A 23,578-nucleotide genomic window follows, 5' to 3' on the forward strand; every position below is an offset into this window, starting at 1 on the left:
TTTGCCCCATGTCAGGCTCACCGGGCATCACTGTATAGCTTCAGGAGAGAAGAACTCAGCTCCCTGGGGACGGGAGAGAACTGTTTATTTGTCTAAACCACCAACTTACCAACTCTTTTGTGGCAGAGGTGGTTGACCCCCGCCTGCAACACTTGCCTGGTACACCCACCTCCCTGTAAGCAATCTGGTCGTTTGGGAATTATAGGAATCAAATAAGAGCCAAATTACTAAACTGACTTGGAGCAAATCCCCTTACCTTCTCTGAGCCTCAGTGCCCTCATCTGTAAAATGGGAACAATTATATACACCTCAAGGGACTATTGGGAGGATAAACTGGGAAATTCAAGCACAGTCTTGGTAAACTGTAAACCCTTAGACAAATAAATGTTAATTATTGATTGCTTACTCGCAGTGGCCCCAAAGCCTTTCAACCCGCACTCCTTGAGGAATCTTCCTTATGGACTGGAATGACACCCACCTCCCCCTTTCTTCTTTTAGCTTCCTTTGTACCCTAAACTTACCTCTCTAATAGCACTAACCATCCTGTATTGTAATTCTTTGCTTTGCATATCAATCTTCTACTGTCAACTGACCTCTTTGTGGGGGTAGGGGATGTTCATTCATTCATTCAAGGAGAGTACATTTTCCTTTTCTGGCTCACAGCAGGGCGCTCAATACCTATTTGTGATAAATGAATGGACTGAGGCCCTGAGGAGCTGGGGTGGAGACGTCAGACATAGCCACCAGGGGGCAATCAAGTCCTTTCTAAGGAAGTGACTCAAGTCATTGCAGAGGCCCTTCTCACAGGAAGACAGAGGGCTCTGTAAGAATTACTCTCTGGTGGGTGAAGGCCAGGGCCTAGGGCCTGGGCTTCAGATTCTCTCTTTGTGTCTGGCACCAGCTCTGTGCAAAGACAGGACCATCTACCATAGTGTCCTGAGTCTCCACCTCTGCCCGGAGCCTGAGTGCCCGAGATGACCTGGAGGAGAGAACCTGGTTGTGTCCAGAGGAAGCATTGGTAAGCTCTGCTGACAGGGTCCGGAGCCCAGTGTGCATGGTATGTGCACACGTTTGTGTGAGTCCATGAGTGGGCATTAGACTCTTGGACCCCACCATGCAGGTCTGGCCATTTGCCTACCTTCATAAGCAGCAGGGTAGAAAAGTGCAGATAACACCAAGGCCTGGGATGCAGGACTAGTCCACCACTGACCCGCTGTGTGGCCCGGGCAAATAGCTTCCCCTCTCTGGGCCTCGGTTTCCTCTGTGAAATGAGGACATTGGGTTACATAGCTAAGTGCCTTTCTAGCGCTCCAACATTCATTCTTTGTAACTCAGGTCTGGGCCAATTCAAGTTCAGGGGCTGTGGGTAATCTTAGGGATTCTCAGACTGGATTGGGACCTGAATTCTTAGGAGGATTGGATGCCACCTCTGGCTTCCTACCTGGGCAAACTCAGCCTCACTTGAGTGGTTACCAGCCAGATGCTGCCCAGGGCTCAGAGAGGAAGGCTATCAGACAGCCGTGGGGCTGCTGTCTGTGGACATTTCCCAGGTCTCTGCTTGCCCTGTGCTTCCCCGAGTTCCTTTCCCTCATTCTCAAGCCACAAAGGTCTCTTCTGGCCATTGATGCTTCTATCAGCTGGGAAGGTAAGAACATGGGACAGACCCACTGGTCTGGGACAATGGCAGCAAGCAGAGCCTGGCGCCTTGGTCTCCGGGGGCCTCTTGGGACGCCCACCCTAGCCCTGCAGGCGGGACAGGCCAGACAGATGAGAATCTATCCAAGCACAAGCTGCTGTTGAAATAAAGGGAGAGATGTTTCTTTATAATTTTCCCCTTGAAATAAACCCAGACTTAAGAACAACAGAAACACGCAAATGTGTTTTTAGTGGAACCCAGATGGAGGGCTGGAAGCCCAGCGGGCTATCTCCATAGAGGGTTCTCCTCTTTGGAATTCTATCCTCTCCTCCCCCTCCCCTCAGGCACATCCCTTCCCAACCTCTGGGCTTGGGCTGGCCTGGCCTGGCCTGGCCTGGGGTGGGCTCCCTCAAGCCATCTCCTTGGCACTGCTTCCAGGTAGGAGTGGACCCCTCCTGCCCCACTCACCCCCCCGGACTCAGGGCTAAGCCTGGCATCTAATAAGATCTGTGGTTTCAGAGATTTGGGGGAGGGGAGTCGGACGAGGACCAACTCAACGCAAACACCTGGATCTGCCGAAATACAACAAAGAGGGAGTGAATTAAGACATCTGAAAAAAATACTCCAAGGAATTCTGCTCACCCACAGAGCCCACTGCTTCTCATTAAACAGTTCCAGTTCTCCATATTAACATATGCAAATCCAGATACAAAGGCAAGTCCCCATAACCCCTGGCCCCTCCCCCCAAATTTGGCCGAAAGAATTCCCCGTGGGAGGAAGACCTCTCACCGGTTCCTTTTTGATTGTCCTAAAACAACAAAGGTCTTGAGAATTGTAGCTCTGGGCGCTCCTTCCCTGAGGGGAAACAGATAAGAGAAGTTTCAGGGAAAACTAGGGAAACCAATCCTGCAGAGGCTGCATCTTCTAAATGTTGTTGATCATTTTTCAACACACGTTCCTGGATGCCCGTCATGTGCCAGGGGATGACCTGGGCACTGGAGGCACAGAGGTAACCAGGACATAGGGACTAGCCTCACATTGCTCATGGCTTAGTGGAGAAGGAGGGAAGGAGAAGGAAGTCAGAGGTTAGAACAGAACAGCTGGTGGAAGATGCTGAATTTGGTCATGGAAGAGCTGCCTCTGGGACCTCCAAGTGAAGATAGTTGGATGTGTAGAATTAGAGGGTCTGACACTCAAGAGTGAAGTCTGAGCAAGAAACGTAGGTTTGGGAGTTACCAGTGTAGATGGGGGGACAGATTACCCAGAGAGAAGAGGGTTGAGAGCCGTATTATGGAGCTCCCATTAAAGGAATAGAGGAAGAAAAAGGAAGCCATAACGGAGACAGAAGAACCCAGGTCAGAGAAGTGCAGGGAATGAGGGGAGGATAGGACCAAGGAAGGAGGGAGATGCAAGAGAAAAGGAGGAATCCACAGAGCCCAGCACCACCAATAAGCCCGAGAGTGTGTTTCCCAGAAGCTCCCTCAGGAGACCACCTGCCCTTTGCCAGAGTGGTTTCACTGGGGTAGTGGGGAAGGGAGCTGAGGGGGCCGGGGGCAGAGCCAGAGGGGCACGTGGGTGCCGTAGAAGAGACAGGAGCATGTGCGTGTGCCCACCTCGCAAGGGCACAGCACAGAGCCTGGGGCGTAGCAAGCCTCAAGCAGAGAGGAGTTTCTTTCCCTCCCTCCCCTCTGTGCCTTGCAGAAGGGTCAAAGCCCACCTTGGGTGAGGAAATGGCGCTCCTGTTCCAGTCACCCAGCAAATACTTACTGAACAGCTACTGTGTGGCAGACTCAGCACCAAGTGCTGAGGATACGAGAGGGCAAGAGATATGGCCCTGCCCTCGTCTGCGGAAAGGACTTCCATTCCACCCCCTTTCTGCATGGGTGACAGCGGCTCATGGCATGGCTGCCACTGGGGCAGGGCCCGGGCAGGGCTGGGAAGTGTGTGGCTCATGTATGCCCTCCAGAGGTTCCCCTGGACCCCCACTCTTGGCCTGCTAGCTCGGGGGGCTGCATTCCTACCAAGGACTTGGGGATGTAACTCAAGCAGCCACACTTTGATGGTGGGGGTGGGGTGCTGCATTTTCAGAGGCAACTCTTAAAGGACAAAAGCTTTCCGTTCAGAATGACTCTGGAATGATAGCAGACTGTCAAGCAGCTTAAGAGTTGAGGGAGAATAGTTTTTGGGTAGAAGCTGGGCAGAAGTGTCATTTAGGCCTCCCAAATCATTCAGAGCCTGCTGCTCTATTTACTTACTCTTATGTTGGGTCACTCCTGCCTCCAACTCTTCCTCCTGGCTGCCCTCCTCTCTTCTTCCCCGCCTTTTCCCTCCTACCCCATTCGGTGTTTACCTTCTGAGGGGTGGCCAGCCTCGGGCAGCAGCAGGAAGAGGTGCCGTGAGGACAGTGCAGTGCCTGGCTCCCAAGCTCCCTGCCTAGCACACAGTGGGCCCTCAGGATGGATTTGTTGCCTGAAGGAAGGAAAGGAGAAGACAGGCTAGGGTTCCATTTTTCCTGTCCCTTCAAGGCCCCTGCAGTTAGTGCCTCACAGCTGCCATGGAGGGAAATGAAGCCCCTGAGAGTGAGCCGGCAGAGGGCTCCTGCCAAGACCCTGCTGCGGCAGGAAGGCTACCCGCGTCCTGAGTGTCGCCTCCCACTTTCAGCCGCGACACTGGGACTGAGTGAAGCCCTGTGCTCTCCCCAGGGACCCTCCAACATGAGCCCTGTTCCATATGCATCGGGGAGCAGGGCCAAGAGTGGAAGGAAGTGCCCAGACAGAGGGAGACAGAGCATTAAAATTCCACCGGCAATTCCGCGGGAAGGAGTTTACGGTTCCTAACTGACTGCAAACCCTTTCTCCTGACAGATCTCGGGATACATCATTCTGGCCTCTCCCTGAGCAGCTGACACATTGCAGTAACGCTTCTCCAGAAGTCAGGGTCTGCTGATTCCAGCGGGGCTGGAGAGGCGAGCGGTGAGCAGCTGAAATGGGCCCTGTCTCCTCCGGCCAGCCGGGGGTGAGGGCAGGCGGGCGGGGGCGGCCTTGGAAAGGGCTGTCAAGTGCAGCGCAGCGACCCCCCACCCCAGCCCGAGAGGGTGGTTTGTTAACTGTCTGCCTCTGTGTGGAATTCGATTAACCTAGTGGGAGAAACTCTCCACTGAAAGCTCTGAGTGTCATGTCGCATATGTCTTTTATTAATAAAAACGAGAAAATGGAGTCTTTATTACCGCATAATTGCAGTTCATTTGGTAGGCCAAGTCTTTCAAAGCCTGGGTGCTGGGGGTGGGGCGGGGGAGATAATAAAAGGGACCTTGATATGAACCGCTTGGGAACCACCTGTGCAGGAGCCACCTCGGGAGCGACCCTCAAACACCCGGGAATCAGGCGTGTGGGCAGCGAAGCCTCTCTCGTGGCTACCAGACTGCACCGCAGCCCTGGCGCCAGCTCCAGCAATCAGGTGACCTCAGGCAAGGCCCTACCCTCCTGGAGCCTCTGTTTCTTTTTTTTCTTCTTCTTCAGGAAATCAGAGCTCATATTTCCGCTTGGCTCACAAGATTGTTCTGAGAATCAAATGACATTAATCGTGGATTCTTCCCTTCACTCATTCACCTAACAATCGTTTACCCAGCTATGGAAGTGCCAGACGTCGTGCTAGGTAATGCGATGCAAAAACGAATAAATTGCAAACCTTGCCTTCAAGGAGTCCACAGTCTAGTGGGAAGCACACAGACAAATCCATGAGAATAATAGCACCGTGTGGGACGGGGGGCCCTGGAGGCCCGCTGTGCTTACGCCCCACCCGCCCGGCGCAGGTGATAAAGCGGGTCTCAGGATGGTGATGCCTGAGCTGATAGGCAAAAGGTGAGCAGAAAAATTAGAGATCTGTCACATCATTTTCCAAATGTGGATAAGATCGTGATGGGGGTGACCCTGGTGGTGGATCTTGTTGCTCCAGGCTGAATAAAATTATTACCGTGTGCATTTTATGACCACAACTGCCCAGCAAGGCTATAAAAGGAGGGTGTTGGGGTCAGGAGGGTTTTGTCCAGGCTGTTTTGCTCCATGTGGAGGACAGCATCCCAGCATCCCAGCCGTCCCCTAAAGTCATTTACGCTAGCCCTAGTCTGTTGTGGATGAAGCCTGCATCTCAGACCAGAACCTCCAGGTGAGTAGGAGGCCCCAGGTGGGCTGTTAGAATGTGATCTTTTAGGCTAGTTGTAGAAGAGGTCAAGATGGAAGATTGACTAGTTTTAAGATGTTGAGAATGAAGGTGGTGACACCCTACATGGACACAGGTAGGAGCCAGGCCAAGTGTTCACAAATTGCTGAAGCCCTTTAAGGCAAAAAACAGAGTTAAGGTAAAACAAGACACCCATACTTTGGAAACATTCCCATCCTTATGTTGTTGACATTTTCTTTAATTCTTTTCCTTTTGGCCTCGTTTAACATTAAGTGAGTTTATATTTTAAGACTCCAAACTATCTGAGCCTAGAGACCTTGGACCAGAACTTTAAAGGAGTGATCTTATGCTCTTGGGAGCCAGCACAGTGGCCACAAAAATTAGAGGGATAAACCTCTCTTTCTAGCCAGAGAAAGATGGTGCTCTGGAGGTCCGAGTTCAGGCCACATTGTCAGCCACCCCTCCGAGCTGAAGTTTCTCCTTCCAGTATTCTTTTGGGGTAAAACTTTGGAGCATTTCCGTGTTTCTGTGTGTTTCTTTTCATGGAAAAGACATTTCACTTACAATACCTGTAAGAAAATAGAACCAAGACTAAGTAAACATAGAGAACCTCCCTCCTCTAACAAGAGGGACAAGTCCCCAGAAAATGGTTGGGGACTGCTGGTTGAGATCTTCATGACTTGTTCTATGGATGACAGATCCCATCATTGGCCTGTCCACTATGCCAGCCAGAGACTCACGCAAGCTGGGCTCTGTTTCCTGGCTGCACTGGGGAGAAATGTTTATCCCTCACCTCTGGGCCTCTAATGAATTCGGATTCAAGCCACACAGGCCCAGGAATCGATAGTTTTAATCATTTCAAAAACTGGCCCCACTCTGGGTAAAATTACAACGCGCAAGAAGCTCAATGGAGCTTAAAGGCCACAACCTCATTATCATTTCATTAGACTCACATTTCAGCAAGATGGAAAGAAATGTTCTCACACACCACCCCCTCCCACGGTTCCCCTCTCCTCCCCCAGCCCTGTGGAATAACTTTGGAGGACAGCGATGGTTTACAGCAGCTGTCAGCCACAAGAGCCACCGGCCCCCTCCCGTCATGCACTCTGCCCAGGGAGGAAGCTCAGCGTAGTCGCTGGAGACCTTGGCGCAAATCAGCGCAAATGCCTCCCAAATCAAGTTTGCGATCCTGGGAAGTTTAGCAAAAACAACCCTGCTGTCAGTTTGGCTTCTCACAGCTGGAGGGGGTCAAGTCATCAACACAGTATAAACCCAGGCCAGCAGAACTTTGTCCTGCCCGCGGCCCCAGACGCCCTCTGGGAAGCAAAGGGTTTGAAAATGTCTTAAACTTTTCCAGTTTGTTTATTTTCCAATGTTTAATGATATTGTCCATGCAAGGAGCCGAACCCCAGCTCCTGCTAGCAATTAGAGAGGTTGTCTAATTTAAGAGAGAATGTGATTTTTTTAAAAAGGGAGAGAACCTGCACAGGAAGTAAAGCAAATAATTCACACTGAGAAGACGCACGCAGAAAACCCTTGAGGTGAGCAGCCCGGCTGTGTGGTGACCGGTTGGAATGAAAACAGTCCAGGGCAGCTGACCCAGCTGGGGGGCAATTCAGAGAAGGTTTGCAAATGCCTGCTGGATCTTGCCACACCACCACCAGCGGCAGACAGTTTCATGATTGTGGCTTATATCTGTGACCCAGGTGACCCCAGACCTCACCATCCCATAAGTCCAGATGGGTTCCCATCAATGAAGTGACCAGATTCCACTGTGCTTGCTCCCATGGGCCACAGGCTCACTCTGTGATTTGGGGGATCCCTGGGGCGTGCTCCACGTGTTCTTGTAAGCAGGACTGTCAGCGAGAGTGGCTGCTGTGTCTTACCAACATTCCCTCTCCCCACCCCGTTCCACTCTTTGATGCCGTGCTGCCCACAGTCACTGCAGGGTGGGCCTTACTGCTGCCCGTGCCCAGGGCATTGTCTCTTGCAGCAGAGACAGAACAGTGACACTGGCCTAGTGCCCTCTGTGCACTGGAGCCTCGCTGTGTCCCGATGTGTCCTCCCCAACTCTGTCACACCCTGTCACCTGGACACCCAGCAGGACTGACCTCTCCGAGCCTCACAGGGTAGTGGGGCAGGGGGCTGTGATGAGGTCTATTTCTCTCCACTTCTCTTTCCTTCCTCCCACTGCCAGTAGCTGCCTGTGCCCTGCACTTCCCCAAATCCAGCAGACAGTCTGAATCCCAGGGCTAAGAAACGGTTAAGGCGGAAGGGTTAGAATCCCTACTCCACGTCCTCAGACCAGTGGTTCTCAACCTTGGCTGCATTTTAGAATCACCTAGGGAACTTTTAAAACCCTGTTGCCTAGGCCACACCTCCAGCCACAAAATCAGAATCTCTGGGCATCAGTAATTTTTAAGTTTCCCTAGGCAATTCCAACGTGCAGCCAAGGTTGAGAACTACTGCTTTAGAGAAATGAAAGGAAGGTGGAAAGGAAGGGAGGGAATAGGAAAGGATGGTGGCAGTGAGGGCAAGACCAGAGTTGGGAGCCCTTTCCCTGTGATGGAAGAAACTGAAGCCAGCCAGACCTGGTGCCACACCCCGGGACACACACCGAGAAAACCCAATCGCTCTTCTGCCAAACCCGCGTGACTCTGCTGCTGTTGTCAGTATCTCTTTCAGCTGAGTCAACGTATTGGGACAGTCAAAGAAGACAAGTGCAGGAGGACATGCTGCCGATGACTTTCCAGTTCAGACCTGGTGGCATCTGAGATGCCTGAAGGGAGGAGGCCTTGTCAGTGGTGGTGGCGGACTCATAGAGAACCCACCATTGACAGGACATCGGGAGAGCGTTTGATCCAGCCCTGTGTAAATTTCCAAACTACGCAGGACAGCTGGCCATCTGCTCCCAGAACAGGTGTGACCGGGCACTGGCCTATGTTATATAGGCACACAAAGAATTCATTCATTCATCCATTCACTTACTCACATCTGAGCATGTCAGAGCTGTGTGTAAGGGACCTCACATATCATATGCAGCACGGTGGTTCCCAAGCGTTGTTTTTAGCTGAGGAATGCTGGGTTTAAGTGAAACCGTATGGAGCCATAAACAAACACAAGGGGAGCTGCTCCAGCTAACGTAGGGTAGGAGGCCCAGGCCCTGCCCACTCACCTCCCTTTCCCCGGGGGCTTCACCAGATTCTCCAGTTTCAAGGAGAACCAGAGTTTGGAAACCTCGCTCTCATTTTACAAATGAGGACACTGAGGCACAGAACAGGATGCTTGGTGCCTTGCCCAGAGTCTTACAGAGTTCACATCACAGATTTTCGTGGCTAGGCATGGGACAATGCAGAGCTGACTAAGACAGTCCCTGCAGCAGGGCGAGGCTCCCAGTGTAGAGTCATACCTCCATCTTGGATGCCGAACCAAGCGCCCAGTTAAGTCAGGAGATCTGCGTCTCTCGGCTTTGTTTTCTGAAGGAAGCCCTTCCCAGGAGTCTTCCTCAGCACACGGCCGCAGGGGAACACCAGCCTTGTCCTCTAGACCCCGCCAGGTCTAATGTTCAGCCACGCTGGTGCACCAGCCAGCCAGCATCCACCCTGGTGTCCTGAGGGTTTACCCGGTTGTTAAACATTTTGACTATAACACTTAGATCCCACCATCAAAGTTTCCAAAGTGTGACTAAGAACCAGATAGTAACAGAAAATACCAGTAGCTAAAGGATCCTATCTTCTGATTACTATTATTTGACACCAGTGGAGACTGTTCTTTTCGTGGGATCTTTCTGGACACGGTCCTCCATTCATACCTGACAGTGCATGCCAGGCTGACCTCTGAGATGGCTCGAATACCACACAGCGCCCAGGACAAAGCCTATGGGCTTTGGAGCCAGGCAGGCCGAGTTCAACCCCCGGCCCTTCCACTTGCCGAGGGAGCTGTGTGTGTGCGAGGCAGGTGTTTCTCTCGCCCACGGTGTATGTGTGGTGGCTGCTGTCCTTCCCCAGGAACTCCCCTCGGCTGAAGGGAGCCATCTTGCCCAGGTCATGCCCCCTTCCAGGGGGTACAAGGACCCAGCTCCATTGTCTCGATGGGGGACCATCTTTGAAGGGCCTCCCAAGCCTCAGTGCACCCCGTGGGAGCAGCTGAGGCTCCGTGGCAGCCTCACCTCAGTTCAGCGTCCCCTCCCACCCGATCCTGTCCATGACTCCCTGACAGGGGCTGCTCCCCGAGCGCTCCTCAATCAGCCTGCACAGAGGTCTTCCTCGCAGAGCCCGCGTTCCGGAAACCTGACCCACAACAGTACATGTCCACAAAACGGGCGCAATAAAACTCCTACCTCTCAGCAATGGGGAGGGTTAAGTGAGCACATGGTTCACATGCAATTTCCTCTCTAATGCAGCGCCTGGAATATAGCAAATGAGCCATACACACTTGTTCACTTCCTCCCTCTCTCCATTCTTTCCTCCTCCAAGTGTGTTGACAGATTTTACTGTGCGTATTCCCTCTGCACTGAGATTGACAACTGGCTCTCTGTTCCCTGGCAGAGCAGAAGTGATCCACACACTCCAAACTCAGTAAGTGTTCATGCCTGTCTGAGGTACAGGTGTTCCACGTAGCTGGGCCCACCCCTCATACCAATACACATACACACACACACACACACGCACACACACAGTATTGCAGAATTCTGCAATCTTTGTAGCTTTACGAACATCCAAAGCTTTAAACCATCACCACAGCACGTAGCGAGAGGTCTGCATACCAGTGCTGTGAGACACCCAGGAAGGAGAGCTCATTTCCTGGTGGCGGAATCAAGGAGGGCTTCATGAAGGAGGTCACATTTGTCACAGGCTTTGAAGGACGGATGGAAATCCAGCAGGCAGAGGGGTGGGAGTGGCTTTCCAGACCAAGGGAACTGTAGAGTTGGGAAAACACAATACATGTCTAGGCAAGTCCTCCAGTCTGGCTGAAGACAGGGTTTCAAGAGGAGGACGAGGGGGAGGAGCGCAGAGTGGGAAGGTAGTTGGGACCTGATTGGGTGGGGCCTCGAGTGCCAAGCTGAGGCTAGAAGTCATGGGATTCTACTGGCAATTTCTGAGAGGCGGAGGGAGAGCCTTAGGAAGGTCAGTCATGGAGAGGAATGAATGGGAAAGATTGACTGAGGTCAGGAAACCAGTGAGGGCTGTGGTAACAGACAGAGCTGGAGAGGACCCCACCCCTGGCCGGGGGATGGTGGACCAGGAGGGCAGGAGTCCCAGGACAGGAACAGGCACTGACCTTTTCCAGATCACCACTACTATTAAAACCTTCAGGGGCAACTGCGCAAACACCCTCAGCTCCTGACCTGAGAACGGGTGATGAGTGTGCTCACTTCCCAACAATTGTTTGGGGAAGTGAAAGAGGAAACTGACCTCAAAATAAAGGTGCCTGACTCACCATCTCTCAGTGACCTCGTGCAGGAAAATTCTCTGAGCCTGCTGCCAGCCACCTCGTCTGTGCACACCTTACCTCACAGGAATGTGGACGCCAAGAGGGAGTCCCACACACGAAACGCCGAGAGACTTCAAAAAACAGGACAGACCCAGCCCTGCTTTCCTACTGCCTTGCTGTGAGGCCTTGGGCAAATCACTTATATCTTTCTGGGCCTCAGTTTTCTCATCTATAAAATGGTAAGAATAATCATCACCACCCATTTGTGGCACTTTTACGAGATCAAATAGCCTAATAAACTTGAAAATGCTTAGAGCTCTTTGGAAGCGGTTGCTACAGAAATGCAAGGTCTAATTGTCGATGTTGTTATGTAATTGAGTATTAGCATTGCCACCACCACTATAAACTGTGTATCCCTTTTCTCTGAAAAGGTCAAATGCTGTTACCAGTGTTCTTTCATAAATAATTCCTAAACGCCCCCTCTTGTTTAGATATGAGCCCTACACCAGAAGGTTCCATGGATACTACCTACCTTGAGTCAGATCCTACGAAACCAGGAGGAGGGCCTGGCTGAGAGCACCTTGGGAGGCAGCAAAAGGGAGATGATTCAACACGGCTCACTGGGGAAGGTGCTGGTGCCTCGGGCAGGAAAGGCAGGTGATTCAAGGGGGGACTTTCTGGGCACAGAGGAACTGCGCTCACTCATCCAATTCCTCCAGATCTTTGGCTGCATCAGCCCAGATCCCACCCCCTCCCCATACTGGGCTACCTTCTGGTCCCAGTGTCTAGAACTCTAACCGAGCAACCAAGTGACTCACGAACCATGTGACTTGCAAAAGTCCCTAAATTTGTCTCGTTTTCCTCATCAATGGGCTGAGGTTGTGAGAATGCTTGGTGACTATAAGGGGTTGTGCCAAGGTAAAGAGTTGTTTGAGGGGATGTTCTAAGATGATTTCCTGCCTGAGGGTGCTGGTAGTGGTGGCTGGAGGCTGCTCCGGAGTGGCTGTGAGAGAAGAGGTAGGGGGATCCCAGGAAGCCAGACGCACAGTTCCCAAGCTGGGTAGAAAGTGTCCCTTGAACATGGGTGTGGGTATCTCTGAGTGTTCTAACATGAAGTTCCTCCTTCCCCCATAAAGCAAGCCACAAGACCAGGACAATGTGTGGGAGTCATGCTCTTCCATCAGCCCATGGCTGGGCTATTGTACTCTTCCCGAGTATCTCTGGACTTTCTGGACAGAGAAATGGAGCTGGCCTCAGACGGTGACATCAACCCACCAAGACTACCAAAGGAGCGTGTCTGGGAGAAGGCAGTCTCCCTCCTAATTAGGGAGAAGTCAGAGCAGAGCTACCAAGCTACCTAGGTTCCCAAAGGGACCTGCCCTGAATGCAGAAAAAGATGAGGCCACAGAAGGGGGGCCACCTAGGCAGGGACTGTGGCCAGTCTTCTAAGGCAGCAAGCGTCTGGCAGGAACAAGCTCAAGGCCAAGGGTAGGGCCCTGCTTGCTGTCGCTGGCTTGGATCCTCTGCTCACAGCTAGGTGGGAGAGGAAATAGATTAGTTATTCAGGGGAAGAGGCTTAGGAACAACCCACCCCTTGGGCTCAGAGGACCATACCTCCCTCATGAGGGCTGGGACAGGGTGGATGGATTGGTGAACCCGGAAGTCCCTGTAGCAAAGACAAGTTCTCCACATGCACAGAGAAGTTTAGCCCACCAGAGACTGCTCACCCTGTCCCTGTGTCCCCACTTTTAAGTATTCTCCAGTCTCAACTGATTTCCTGACTCATCAGCCTAGGGTTTAAGTCTTTCCTTAAACATGACTCCCCCTATCCCTCCAACCAGACCCCAATCACACTCCTGAACTCAAGCCTGGCAGGCTCCTTTTGCCAAGACTGGGCTTAAGATCTGTTCTTGAGAGGGCTTCCACGATTGCTCTCTGCTCCACAGTTTCACCCTCCACAGTGGCACTGTCCGTTGTCATATTGGTCCTTGCCTCCTGGTCACACCAAAGCATATGTAATTATGCTCATGGAACCAGAGAGCCAGCATTCATCCTTCTTGGGAACCCTCCGTCCTCTCCCCCTGCCTGGGCTTGAGATCCTTCTCTACAAAGTTGTGTCCCTCTCATCTTTCAAAACATGGCTCAAAATCCACATCCTTCATAAAACATGGCACAATGGGAGAAGCATAAGCTCTGGTATCACACAGGCCTGGGTTTGAGTCCCAGGTTAACCTATACCAGCTGAGTGACCTTGGGCAAGTTCCTTAACCTCTCTTAGTCTCAATTCCCTTATATGTAAAATGAAGTAAGTGCCCCTTCCCCACAGGATGAAGGGGAGGATACAGCAGAACCAGTCCCAGATGCCTGCAGCAGTGCTGGTACTCAGTAGATGCTCACTGAATGTTTCTCCTCCCTCCTCTCAACTATGATCTGATGGTACAGTCTCCTCTCTTCTTTAGCCCTTAACAATCTTTTATAGCCACAATGAGCTTACTCTGTGCATGTTCTTGGGTATTTAGCATGTGTTGGTCCTTCTTTTATTCATTCAACCTTTACTGGGCATTTGCCATTTATCCGATGCTGTGCTAGGCCCTGGGGATGACTAAGACTGAATCCTTGCCCTGAGGGGCTCACAGATCATTGAGAGGATCAAATATATGTGTAAGTAATTTTAGGGTCTGTGGTAAGTGTGAAAATGGAGGCATGTCTACAAAGCACTGTAGCTCACAGCATATGGTGTGACTAACGCTGCTTTCAGCAGTCAAGGGCCTTCAATTCAACTCATAGAGTGTTGGTTGAGCCCACCAACCAACACGTGTAAGAGTGTTCTAAGCACTGTGGATTCAGGATAAAGAAGACAGTGCTTCCATCCTCAAGGACTATGGGGTCCACTGGGGAAGAAAGACAAGAGGATGTAAGGATGACATCATGTAGACAGTGCACCTGTGTCCAGGTGTTGTTGTACAAGAGGGGGACAACTAAGTGGGGCTAAGGAGGACTTCCTGGAGGAGGTGACATCTAATACTTGAAGGGCAAGTGGGAAATAGCTAACCAAAGGAGGGACAGAGGGTCCCTCCAGGTGGAGGGAAGTAGCCTGTGCAAAGTCTGGGAGGAGCAAGGCCAGGTGCAGGCTCAGGTAACCATGAGTAGCTCCGTAAAGTTGGAGGCACACACAGGAATCTCAGAGACTCCAGCAAGAACTTCTTTCCTTCTCTTTCTGCCCCCAACACACTCTCCCCAGTCAAACCCCTCAGCCTTAGCTCCAGAGGCCCCCCCTTTCCTAGAGGCATCAGGCTCTCTGATGCTAAAACCTGTCCTGGCTTGGGAGCCATGCAGCCCAGGCTCTTCCTGAGGACAGGGAAGCTGTAGAAAGGAAAAGGAAAGTGAGACCCTGCGTGTGTGCTTAAGGTAGACAAGAAAGAGGGAAAATCCAACCCCCCCCCACCCACACACATGCTCCCATGCAAGGACACTGACCGATGCCCAGGGTTAGTCTTGTGATTACTCCATACTAGTGGTAAAAGCTGCCAGATATCAGGAAGAACCCGCTTCCTTGGCCAAGTCTCCCCCTACCCCCCAGCACCTCTGCTTACCTGCTTTGTGCTAAGCCTCCTCTGCCTCTGCTTCTGCCACATCAATTCCTGCTAAGTTGGTCAAGGTGAAGGTTCCTTCACCTTCTTGGAGTTTTACTGTGCAGCCCGCAGGCCACAAAACTCCAGCACACCCCGCATCTGGTGAAAGACATGCGTGTGCAGTCACCATGCTCACATGCACACGCGCTCACGCCCCCTCCCACATGCTAGCTCGCAGTACCCACGCTCACACACAGACGCTCGCACCACTTACTGACGCATCTGCTCAGAGACACATGCTTACATGCCAGAAGGCCCCAGCTTGCCTCTGCTCTGTAAGTTCCCTTTGGGGAGAAGCAGTCCCTGGGAAGGTTCTGGGCCTCCAGTACGGGGATATCAAGCCCCACGCCAGAGAACCCCCATATCTCTTGCTGAGAGGGTACCAAAGGGTTAAGAGAGAACATTTCCAAGGAGTTTGCCTCTTAATCAACACAGTTAATTCTTTTCCTTTTACAAACATAAATTCTTGGCAGTCAGTAACCAAGAAAGAAAGGAGAAAGAAAAAAAAACTTAACCCAACATTAGTCAAATCTTTGCCTCTTCCTATTTTTTTTTCAAGTTAAGACCCAGGGGGATTCAAAGCAATGAGAGAAATCCCAGCCCAGATGGAATGTTTTTGCTAATATATGTCTGCAAGTTATTTAAATGTATGTTTAAGTGTGTGTGTGTGTGTGTGTGTGTGCGTGTGTGTGTGTGAGAGAGAGAGAGAAAGAGAGAGAATCCGCGAGTTAGCAAGCATGGCTGAGTGGTGTGTGTGTGTACGTGCACACACGTGTGACTAGAGCACACAGCAGAGCAGAGGAACCACCAGAATCTCTAGCCGAGCTCCAGCTGTGCTCCAGCCCTGCCTCTCCTGTCTAGACCCGAAGCAGGGCAAGACCATTACTTGGGACTGTCCTTGTCTTTTAACCTAGGGTCTCCATCCCTGACCCTCACCTGCAAGATGGCCTCAGTGACACATTCTGCTAACGATAACCCACTCGCCACACACATTTCTTGCCCTTCTTTCCTGCTTAGCCAGAAGGTTTCGAGCTGGAGTTTCCAGGCCTGGGGGAGAGGGATAGTTGAGAGAACCAAGCTCTATCCCACAGAGCGGCTCCCCACAGCCCCCCAAGAATAGACCTGCCTGGACCTGAAATCTGGGCTTAGACTCTGTCCCTGGCCTCTTGCTATCTCCTCTCACAGCCCCATGGATCTTCAGACCCCTGTGATATTCACTCTGCCCTGGCAGAATCCCCCCAGATGGCAGGCCTGACTCTCACCCATGGACCCAGCTCAGCCAGGCTCCCCAGCCCCAGCCCAGAAGCACCCCAGCTGGGTTCAGGGTGCACAGGCCATGCAGACAGCCCCCTCAGCTCCCACCTGCCCCTAGCTGCCTCTTGTCTGCTCCCTCCTGAGCAGACTTTAATTCTTTTAATCTTTCCTCTGAAATTGCTCCTCTGGCCTCGTAATCAGCTGTGTGAGTTCCAACTTCCTGATTTCCATGGGGAGCTTAAGCAGCTTTCTCCATCCAAGGCAGTTTGGATGCCTGGGCCACCCCTGGGCTGGCTAGAGCCCTCTCTGGCACGGGGGCTGCTCTCACTCTTTTGAGCCTGGGCCCACCCCGAGTCCTGGGCCTTCCACATGGAACTTCCCATGCCCCTACCCTGCCCCGGGCCCCCAGAGATCCCAGCCCTCCCAGCACTTTCCCTTCACACAGAGCCTCCCGGCTCTCCAGCCAGGCCCGGAGCCTGGAGAGCACAACTTCCTCTATCACCAGCCCTCGGGGAAGGAGCGGAGGCTGTCGGGGCTGGGATCCACAGAGAACCCTCAGCCTGATCACTCCCACCCAGCCCCTGCTTCTCTTCGGGCTTCTCTGACCTTCTACCCACTCTTGCCCTCAGAGGCCCATCTCTGAGAATGTGGCCATCACCGTGTCCCCTGGCTGTGAAGGGAGAAGACTCCCAGCTCTCATCTCTCTGAGAGCCTGTCATCTACACTGCTCACCTTCTGGTGCCACCTGGGACCTGGTGCCCCGCTGAGCCCTGGCTCAAGATAGAGCAAAATGGGGTCAGGTGTGGGGACTGCGTGGGAGGAGTTGTCGGGAAGGGAGACAGAGGGACTGTACACGGGAAAACAGAAATGAGTTTTGGATTTTGCAGCATTTGGGCTTGCCTTGATATGTAGCCAGGTGATGGCAGCAGCTGAGATCTGACTTCCAACACGGAAGGAATAATTGCTTGAAAAGGAATCTCTGAGGCAGAACAAGAAAAAGAAGACACTCTGTGGGAAGTGTCCTGGAATGCCATCTTGTCAAGGCTACAGTTTCCCTCTGAAAGGGGTGGGGTCGTGGGGCCTCCACACATGGGCGCTGGCTTCCCAAGGCCTAAGGATGCACGAAGGACTCCTGGGTCTGTCGTGGACAGGGGGCTTCAGGGAGTCCATGAATTTCCTGACATGGTGCGCAAAATGTTACGGAGGTGGGCAGGGTTACAAGAGAAACTACATGGCCTTAATCACGTTCTCAAGAGGGTCTCTCACCCCAAGAAGCTAAAAATCACTGCACTAGAGGTTAACATGAAGGTGACCCTTGAGGCTGGCCAGAGTGACCCAAAGGGCTGGCCCAAGTGGAGCCAGATGACCTCTGGCTGAAACGAGTGGACTGGGTCAGGCTTGGGCAGTCACATGAGTCTGAGGGGCTGATTCTCACTTCTGCGAGTGAGAGAGAGAGAGAGAGAGGTGTGTGAGGGGTGGCTCTAGAGATGACCTTGGCTCCTGGAGCCTGCATCCTAATGCAGATCTCTGCCAGGTGAAGTCCTGGTGCCCACATGACATAGCTTCGCCCGGCTTGAGCTGCCTGTCGACTTCATCTGGGACACTGGCGGGTGTTAGCCAGTGAGACGGCAAAGGTGACCCAAGTGGAGCCCTGGGTCTTCCTGGGGTGTCAGTGAAGAGTGCACAGAAGGGTCTGGGTCTGTAACTTTCACAATGTGTACGAAGGTCACCTGTCTCAGAGCAACAATAGCATCACTCTCCAGGGGGCCGTGTGTGCCCAGCCCTGATGCGGGCACTCAGGGAAATCACAGAAATGGGGGAAGCAGAGTTGCTTAGTGAAAAGTTGTTGGCCCACCCCTGAGCTAACCCTTCTGCCACAGTCCCCTCTCCTGTGAACTGGTAAAGTTGGGCTGGAGGGTTTCTGAGGGCCCCTTCAGTGCCGTCATCCTGGGTTTTAAGAAGTGCCCCTCCTGTCCCCTCCCTGGGGCTCCTGGGGTGGGGGGCGGTGGGGGGAATGGAGATTATCCAAAAGCCATAGGAGTTTCCCAGCTCTCTCCTGCTCCCTGCACTCTGAGACCACCCACCCAGGGCCTACACTGGGTTCCCTCCTCCCAGAAAGTCAATTTCCCTACAAAGGAGGCTGGGGAGAAAGAGGGGTCCCCCTTTGCCTTTGGCCTGCTTGCTTGCTCTCACGCTCACATCCAGTGCGTTCAGGGAACTAGCTGGTCCTCTCCCCACTCCCGTAGGACAGAGTGGGGAGCCTGGCTCAGATGGGCGTGGAAGGAGCATCCTGGCACTGAGGGACATTGGTGGCTAAAACAGCCAGGGGGCCGGGGGTGCACTCCCCTCTGGGCCCTCAGAGGCAGAGACCGGTCTCCTCAGTTCTAGGACAGACACACTGTGGTCCTAGGCGACCACAAGCTTGCTTCCTAGAGCCTGATGGCTCTATAATGTTTTCCTCTACCCAGTGTGTGCCTGTGTGGTTTATGTACATGTGCGTGTGTCTCTAGATATGTGTGTATAAATATAGCTAGACGGATATAAATCAAGGGTTTAGGAGGTGGGTGGCGCTGCCTGCCTGACGCAGCCAAGCCACTGCCAGTGCTTCCAAGAGGGCAGCTCGGGTGTCTCCCTGCAGATCTCGCCCGTCACTTCCGCCCATGGCTCTGTCTCCCCACTCCCCAGCATCGAGCTGTCATCATCACCAACTCCTCCCGCGCTCCCCCCACCACCCAGCCAGGCTGTTGCTATATCCTCACTTCTTCCTCCGCAGCAACCCTGAAATCTGTTTCTTTCTTGGCCTCCGCTCCCTCCCTCAGCAGCCCCCTCCTCGTGTCCCCATCTCTCTCTGCTCTCATCTCCTTGCCTCTCGGCCTGTTTCTCTTGGCTTTTCACTCTGACTCTGTGCTTTGTCCATCTTCCTGTCCTGATCCTCTGTGCGTATTTCACACACAGACCTGTCTTCCCCTCTCTCACTCTGCCTCTCTCTGTTTCGTTGTGTGTTTGTCTCTATCTCTGCGTTGGGCTCTGTGTCCCTTGACAAGTAGCACAGCCAGGAGCTCTCCTTGGAGAAGGAGCGTCTCTAACCTCCTCCGTTTTTCTAACCTCACTGTCCAGTTTACTTCTCCCCTGGCCTGGGCTCCTGGCAGACCCAGGCGGGAGGCAGCACGGGGAGGGGAATGGCACCCCCGAGAACACGTGGGCCTGGGGAGGAGCAGCTGGGCCAGGAACCAGGGACACAGCCCTGCCTGTGACTAAAATGAGAGGCCTGGTGCATTTGCATGTCAGGTCTCTTTTACATAAATCTGCATGTCAAGCTGGAGGCCCTGAAGCCAGGTAATGCAAAATGATGCAAAATAAATTAATCAGCGTGCCCCACCGCAGGTGTAAGCCAGCCTTATCTTCCAACTGACAGAGCAAACCCAGATGAGCTAGAGTCCTTACAGGGTGGGGGCGGAGGGCAGAGCAGCGAGATGGCACAGGGGCAGCCTAGGAGCAGCCTGGCCCTGCACACTCCTGAGGGCTGGGCGCCCTGAGGCTATGAAGGATTTAGGGCTCACTTCACCCAGTGGGGAAACTGGGGTGCAGGGAGTTGGGGGAGGAACTTTTCCAAGGTTACCCAGCTCTCTGTGGCAGTGCCAGATCAGAAGCCTGTGCTTTGGATCTCAGCAGAGTAACCTTCCTGCTCCTTCCTGCTGGCCAAAAGCGAGTGAATTTCACCGCTCCATTTGAGGGTCTCCAGTGACTTTGGGGGATCAGGGATGAACATCTGCCCTTCGCCTCCACCCCAGCCTTCAGGGAGCACTGCCCCTGCTCTAACCACCTGCAGGTGCCCCCTGGGCGTGGGGCCCTGCCTCCACTTTAGGAAAAGGCAAGGTGTGAAGGAGGTAGTGGGTTTTCTGGTCTCTGGAAAGTGAGACTTCTGGGCTTCCCTTGAATTGGGAAATGGTCGTAAAGGCCCAAGGCTTCCTCCACATGCCAGGAGGATGGGGCAGGACACTAGCTCCAGAGCCTACCCCAGACCCAGCTCCACTGGTCCTCGGCCGGGCAGGAGTGAACCAGCTCTGGAAGCAGAGACACTCCCAAAGGCCTCACCCCTCTGCAGACACAACCTGCAGGTGTTTAAAGGATCCTCAGCACCCTGCACAGGTGCCGAATGAGGGCTGGTACACTCCTCTGCCGCAGGAAGCTGACCGAGGGGCCCTGCACGTCGCTGGGGAGTGCAGACTGTGCCGTGGTGGCCTGCTCTGGAGGCAGGGCAGCCGTGCTTACAGGCAGGAGCTTTGGAAAGAGCAGCACCTCTGCCTGGGTCCTGGGGCTACCACTTACCAGCTGTGCGACCCAGGGCAAGACACCGCCTCTCTGAGCCTAGTTTCTCATCTGTTACACAGGGGTGGTAAGAGCTCCTACCTCACAGGGTTCTTATGAGGCTTAAATGAGACAAAGCACACGCAGCACCCCGCACTGCGCCTGGCACAGAGGACGCGTCTATAAATGGTAGCCATCAGTATTGCCCCTGCAAATGTAGGTGTCACAGCTAGGCCAGCCTAGGTCAGAGGAAGAGGGTGGGGAGCAGATATAAGCACACTCGGAGTCTCACCCCTGCCTTCTCCTCCCCCACCCCTCCCCCATCTACTCTCTGCACTTGCACCAGGAGAAATATTCTAAAACACAAATATTAACATGCCACTTCCTTGCTTCAACTCCTTTCTGGCTCCATATTGTTCTGAGGATAAAGTCCAAGCTCCTCGACTCAGCAGACTTGGCTCCTGCCTAAATTTCAAGACTCATCTTTTATCCTCTTGCAACCTCAGCTTCAGTCACACTGAACTGTGCATGGTTACTTAGACTTGGCAGGTTCGTGCTCACCTCCTGCCCCTCCATGGGCTGTTTCCTGATCCCAGCTACTCACCTCCCTTCCTCTTAGTGTGGAATTGCTCCCTCCAGAGCATGTCCACTCTCCTTGCTAAGGATTGAAGGGAAGGGCTTAAGGGGCTCCCTGTCCCAGGGGGTTGTGCCTGGGAGGTCAGAACAGGAAAGACCTCTAAGGTCATCTAGTCCGACTTGGGTTCCACCTACCCCCTCTCCACACTAGCACACCAGGAAAGCCAGTCAGTGACCCCTCCTAGGCACCAAGGGCCTCTCATTCAAGTGTATTTGCATTTAATCATCTCTCCCAGGGAGAATAAATACATAGAAAAGATTTGGGGACCCGAAGAAATGAATTGCAAGCTCCAGGAAGAGACCCCAGGGATGTGTGTATTTGGGGGCAAGAGCTATCTGATAGCTCTCCACAACCACGCCCACAGGGGTCACGGTCTCTTTTGCAAGACACTGGCCCACCTCATCGGCCCAGACAGCAGGACCTGTGACGAGGGGACTGGGGGCAAAGCGGGGGCCTCCTGGGGAGCTGCTGACTTCATGGACAGTCAGGTGAGCTCCAGTCAGAGCCACCACTGGCCCGTGGGAAGCACACAGGCACTGACATCAGAAGACTCAAGTTCAAGTCTTACTTCCTAGTTAAGCGAATGGGCAAGTCACTTAATCTCTCTGAACCTCAGTCTTCTCAACTGTAAAACTGGGGTAAAAATTCTCCCCTCACCAGGCTGGCGTGAAGGCCATGTGAAGGCCATGTGAGGTGATAGAGGTGAAGGTGCCCCCTGCAGAGTTCAAGGGTCAAACGTATTCTTTGTCATGAGACGGGAAGAGCCCAGCGAATTTCTGATCAGGAACGAGCACTTCTCTGCCCTTGCTCACATTCTGTGCCTAATCTTTTACGGACTGGAAGGTGTTGGGCTTATAAATATTTGTTCCTTATGGCCCGACTTTCATGAGTTTTATCAGGCTGGCTGATAAGATAATCTTGCCCCTTTGGGTGAGCTCGGCACCTGGTGTTCTGCATTGCAGGCGACCTCCAGACCGAACCGTTTAATACCTAGCAAGTCAATGCCAAGGCTCTCAGTTTACAGGCAGGAGAGGAGGGGCACCCAAGGGGGCCCCTGAAATTAATTCTCTTTGTTTCTGGATCTGATGTCTAGAGTTGACCGGAGACTCCGAGTTAACACCTTTCATGCCAGATGGTGACTGGGTCTCCACTGGCTCCACGGAGCTCAGAACCAAAATGGTTTTGAAAAGACTTGAAGTGAGCACCCTTCTCCTTTAATTAAGCGCGAAACCTCCCTATCTATTTCAGCCTTTGAAAAGTAAAACCCAGGAGAGCAGGTTCCCCAGGCAGAGAGAAGAGGTGTGCAGAATTAATATTCCATCTCGATTTTTCCTGTGTAATTTAATAAGTTGACTAAGCTTATCGGGGAACCTGGGCTGCATTTAGCCATCGGGCCAGCCAGGATCACGCAGCCGCCTCACTTTCCCGGTCAACAAAGCTCACATTAGAACGGTTGACCGGTCAGGAGGGCCATGAAGCGAGGTGAGCCAGGGTTAAGGTGAAAAGCTGGGACCCGTCTCACCTTGCTGGGTCACACGTTACCATTTGGCAACACGCCCCTTATTCCTTAAACATTCTAGCCACATCCTCCCAGAGTCCCTTGTGCAGCCTGAGCTGCACCTGCCCTCCCGGGCCCTGAGTTTGGAGCCCCAGACTGGCCACACTGCCTTCCACTTCTCTCAGCCTCAGGCTTTTTCTAGCACTATTCTGGGACTGCCCGGTACCTCCAAGAAGAAATGCAACTGCCTGGACTGGCTGAGCCCCTACCCTCCTCTTTCTGCCTATCCTCAGCCGCCAAAGGCCAAGCCCAGGGCTGCTTCTCTCTAGAGCTGCACAGGGCTCTCAAGGAATATGTTTCACAAAAATAAAACTCTCATAGAAAACTCGAGAATCCCTGCAAGGGAATCCTTGGAACCTAGTATGGGAAATGCTACTCTGGGTGTTAACCTCTTTTTGAACATCTACTGATTTTTTTTTTTTTTAACATCTTCTGATTTTCTCCAGAAAAAGCCCTTGGTAGGGGGAGGGAGAGGAAATACCAAAATGGACTTTTTCCCATAATAACAGAATTCTAGAGCTAGAAGGGGTTTTAGAGATTAACTAATTCAATCCCTCTTTTTCGCAAGTGGATACGCTGAGGTTCAAGGAGGAAAAATGATCTATCTAACGGGTCCTAATAAATGAGGCAGGGCCAGTGGGGCTTTCGGTCAGAACATGAAGAAAACATAAGGAGAAGAAAGAAAGAAGGAGAGGGAGAGAGAGAGAGAGAGAGAGAGAGAGAGAAACAAAACCCCTCTGTTATACGAGGAGGAGTTGGCCTACATGCTTGGGCCACAGAGAACGTGGGATGTCCTAGTCCTCTGGGACATGCCGCTGCTCTAGGATCCCCTCGGTGGTCTTGTGAGAGTGTCCATCCCTTTGAACACCCGAGCTTGCTCCTTCCGTGTGCTCTGCTAGCGAGGGGGGTGTGTCGTGTTATGGTGGTTAAAGGCGGGGCTC

The sequence above is a fragment of the Eulemur rufifrons genome, chromosome 7 (assembly GCF_041146395.1).
Source record: "Eulemur rufifrons isolate Redbay chromosome 7, OSU_ERuf_1, whole genome shotgun sequence".
In the NCBI taxonomy this organism is placed as follows: domain Eukaryota; kingdom Metazoa; phylum Chordata; class Mammalia; order Primates; family Lemuridae; genus Eulemur; species Eulemur rufifrons.